This window comes from Ricinus communis, chromosome 1 (genome assembly GCF_019578655.1).
Source record: "Ricinus communis isolate WT05 ecotype wild-type chromosome 1, ASM1957865v1, whole genome shotgun sequence".
Lineage (NCBI taxonomy): Eukaryota > Viridiplantae > Streptophyta > Magnoliopsida > Malpighiales > Euphorbiaceae > Ricinus > Ricinus communis.
The window spans coordinates 29676612-29681445 of record NC_063256.1 but is presented as its reverse complement, the minus strand read 5'-3'; positions in this window follow the sequence as shown (position 1 = coordinate 29681445).

Sequence of the window (4834 nt, the reverse complement as noted above, 5' to 3'; positions counted from 1 at the left end):
TGACCCATCATCCACCATCACACATGGGGTTCTCTTCCCTTTGACTTCTGCTACTATATAGAGGACCTTATCATGGTCTCTTCCCTCAAGTGGTAGGTCTTCATCTAAGAAGGTGATCATCCCGGTGGTCTTGTCAATTACCATTTTGATCATCTCCTCAAGGGTAGCTATTGTGCTAACACTTATACTAGACAAGGCCTGAATTAGAGCCTTTCTGTGGTTTGATGAATGCATCAGCAGTTACGAGACATTGGCTATTTTTGTGTCTTTCTTCCACCGTGCTAGCAACATGACATCCCCATTTTTAGGCGCTTTCTTATCTTCCTTTAGCTCTTGTACCCCAGCTTCCTTACCCTTATATGTTGGCTTAGTTTCAGAATCGGTGTTTGTCCACATGTCCTTAGTCTCGGTGTCTTGGACTTCACACTGATCCCCAAAGCTATAGCACATGTCGATAGCCATGAAGGACTTCTTTTCCCCTTCTTTCCAAACCTCTAGGGGACAAGGCTCACAAGCGGCTTGATCAGCATTTGATCCCCAACCACTTGGAATAATATTCTCAATCCGAATGTCGGTGAAAGGAGGCCTCGAATATCGAACCTTGAAGTCAAATTTGCCTGAGGGCTGCCCTAACAGGTCTTCACACTCATACTGAGGAAGTTGCTCAACCTCCCATTCTCCATAGTTGATTAAGTCCTGGATCTCGTGCTTGAGACGTTTGCACTAGTCCGTCACATGTCTGAAAGCTTGTTGATACTCACAATACTGATCATTATGAGGCTTAGGACTATCTTTTGGCAATTGGGGCTTAAGCTTCCTGCTCCATTTTAGGTGATGGAACACTAGTGATAGTGGTGCCCACAGCTCGATGAAGGTTCTTTGAGGGCTATATGGTTTGGCTTTTGGCTCGGTTTGGGGTATGTCTATGAAAGAGTACATGACCTTCTCTTCACTAAAATCAAGGTTGATCATGGACACTTGGTTTGAGAATGGTGTGTGTTGTAGTTTGGCAAGGGGTTTCTTCTAGTGCTGGGTTGGTCAGGGTGAGTGGCCAGGTGCTTAGTGGAATTAGCCCTTCCACCAGTCCTAGATTTCGTACTTTAGCTGGATGCAGTTGTCGATATGGTGGCCAGGTGCTTGGTGGAATTTATAGTAGGTGTTGGGTTTATATCCGGTTGCATTAGGGTTTAATGAGTTCTTAAGGGTAGTGGGTTGGAGCAATGTCGTTCTGTACCAATTTCTCGAAGATCTTAGAGAGAGGTTGTTTGAAGTTGGAGAACTTCCTCGGTTGTTGCATAGTATTTACATCTAGGATCCTGCTCCCTCCAGCCTGGTAGTTAACCGTTCCGCCAGTTCTTACAGTCTTTCTTTTGTCGTTCTCGATTTCCTCGACCTATAGCCATCATCATACAAGTCCATGAAGGTTTTCGGGTTCATTTGCAACCTTTCAACACATCCTGGAAGAATATTTCGGACTACCATATGAACTTGGTCCCTTTTAGAGGGCTTGTTCTTCATCAGTCCCGCCTTATTCCTCCATATAGTCTAGAAATCAGAGAAGGACTCATTTGGCTTCTGCTTGGTGGATTCGAGATCCCTAATTGATACTTTCAAATAGTGTTCTAGTTATATATCATTTCATAAAAGAATTATATAAATTCTGCCATTCAGCTTTCGCGGATTTTTCTAGACCGTGGTACAAGTTGACTATGGGGCCTTGAAGAGACAGCATGAACAGCTTGACAATTTATGTCCTACTCAATTGAGTAGTTCCCATGATCGTTACACAATGCTTCAAATGAATCTTCGGGTCACCAATTCCATTGAACTTGTTCATCTCAGGCATTCTGAATTTTGCAGGAAACCTTTCTTCTTCCATCAAAACTAGCTCTTCAAAATCATAGGTAGGTCCAGACCTTTGATTTCCCGCATACCCTGCATTTTGTCAAGCCTGGCACTCAAGCCACTCACAGCTTCATTAGTAGCAAGGGCAGTCTCCCTCTTAGCCTGGTCTAGCATGAACTCATCAAATTCCCAAAAATTATGGGGCACTCCCCTTCTAGTTGGATCTTCAACATTAACATTGGTCGCAGCAGCAGTAGCAGCTATAATGGTAGTAGCAATCTCAGCGGCAACCACGACCAGGTCAATAGGAACACGAGGTTAGCCGGGGCAATAGGAGCAGCATGTGGGGCTTGGTTTGCAGCCATCCCAGCCAAGAGTTGCTAGAGCTCTTCCCCAATCACATCCCTCAAATCGTCGATGACAGCGTTCTTGAGGATCTCGAAGTCTTGTTCGTTAGCTCTCTCATTGGTTATCTCTTCGGTAGCTTGGCATCTTGGTCTTTCAAGGTGCTCTAATACAGCTCTGATTCTCAAAGAAATAGGTAATCTTTCTAATCTCCTACTGTCTTGCCTCTTCCAACCCACAGGAGAATCTATGTGGCTAAAAAATAATGGTTAGTATGATGCATGAGATGCATGATGCACGTGTAATGCATAAAGACAGGAAAAAGAAGAGTTAGCATACACAATAGTATACAATTCATCCTTTCAACCTTATTACTCCCGCACACGGTTTATGGTGACTCTTTCTTTCTTAGGATTTTGGGTATGGAGTTTCCATCAATAGGGGATAGTAGGCCCAACGTGCATGCCATAAGCTGTCAAAGAAAATTTAAAACAAACAAGGCAATATTTCTCAGTATAAGTATAAAAGCTTGCATATTTTTGGCCTAGAGCCTGATTCCATATATTTAGGCCAAGGCCTTTGATATTTGGGCTTTAAGCACTTATAATAAAAAAAACATTTCAAATAGCAATCAACAGGGTTCCTAAGGGAGATTACTACGGTCATTACATGAGTTGAGTCTTGGGTAAGGATAAAGGCTCCTACAAGTAAAAAGTGTTCTTTCTTGGCTCGTCTCCCCATTTAAGGGTCCATGTGATGATAGAAATTCACTAATTACTTATGAGTGATGGTTAGTTGGTGTAATTCTAGGGTTCAAGTGGAACTAAAGAACCAGTAACCGACATCATCGGAGCTATAGGGACCAAAGTGCACAGTGTGTGATAATGGTGTAGTGATGCAAGAATAATTTGTTAAATAATATAACTAAAAACAAACATAAACTGGAATCAGCTTCTCTTATCCCTAGCGGAGTCGCCATTGTGGGCGGCGGTTTCGAGCGCGCACCCAAGTGTCTTTAGTGACTTCGGCATTGTAAGGCTTTTCAACATAATCGGGAACACGCTAACTAGTCATTAAGACTAGCGCAGAGACAGGAGTCGCCACTCGAGTAATCACCGGACACTTTTATTAATGAATGGCGTTTCTTAGATTCCATAAGGAGGCTTACGCTATAAAATCCGGAGATGGATGTGGAATCCAACTTCCTTATTTGCATATGTTAGTCTTTAATTTTATTATTTAAAAAATTATTCCCTATAAACACAAGCAGTTCATACACAGGCATACCAAATAACACACATAATTTACCTAGGTCTACCTATGTTATTTAAACCCAGCCTATATTAATTACTAATTAGTTATGTATATAGCCCACTTAGTATAGCACAATTACAAGTTATACCTTTGATTTCCAACCTTTAAGCCTAATGGACTACTTAATATGACCAAGCCCATTCTATGTTAACCTAATTCTAATAAATCTCAATCCTAACTAGGATATGCCAAGGCCTACTAAGTCTACTTTAATTTTAGAGTTTAAGCCCAATTAATGTTGACTAGCCTATTAGGCTACAAAGTTCATGTTGGATCCAATTTTAGCCCTAAATCTATATGGCCCATTTTAGTTAATCAATCACACAACACATAGTTAATCATAAAGTAAAAATAAGCGAAATAAGATGCAAGAAATAAATCTAACTATTACAAGCTGGCCTACAACTAAAATTGTAAGGAAAAAGCACTAAAATCTGATACAATAAACAAAATTGGTGAAACTACATTAGAACTCCGACAAAAAGCCAAGAAATAAGACAAAAGTTGTAGAGCCAATCGACATTAGACATTGAACCAATTGGCTCTAGGGTATTCAGGCAGGGTTTTTTGACTTGTTAGTGTGTTCCTCGCATCCCCAGAGCTGATTTTCACATGCATAGAGGATAAAATTTGATTAGATATGGAAGAAGATAAAATAGAAATAAAATAGAAACAACAAAAATCAATCCATTGATTAAAAACTCTAAAACTAATACAAAACCCTATCAACTAAAAAGTACAATAAACAAAGATACTAGATTAATCATATAATCCTATTAAACATATTTAATTACTGAATCATAATAAAAAAATATAAATCTAATCATTAATCATATGCATATAACTAATCAGATTTAAAACTCTAATTAGCAATATTATCATATTCAAAACTCTAATATTCTTATTATCAGATTTCAAAACCTAATATATTAAAAACATGCAGATTCATAAGAAATCCTAATCTAATCATTTTAACCAAAAAACTAAAACCATAACAATAATCCTAATCATTTTTCTAAAAAAATAAAAAAAAATAAAAAAAACTAGTTTAGGATGATGATGTATGCATGTTTTAGGAACCCTCAGGTTGTCACCGTAGTTGATGTTTCTGTGAGTCTTAGGTTATGAAGATGCAGTTGATTCAAAGAGTTGTTGAGAATCCAGTGCTGGATGTGATGTTGAAAAAGCTTCTGTTGATTAAAAAGGGTTTCCAAAAAACAGTTTTTTCTTCAGTAGCCTTCTTTCTTAGTGACCTAACTTTTCTGCCTAATAAGAACGATAGTTTTTTTCTTCCTCTTCTCAATATTAGCTCTTGTACTCTTTGGTTTTC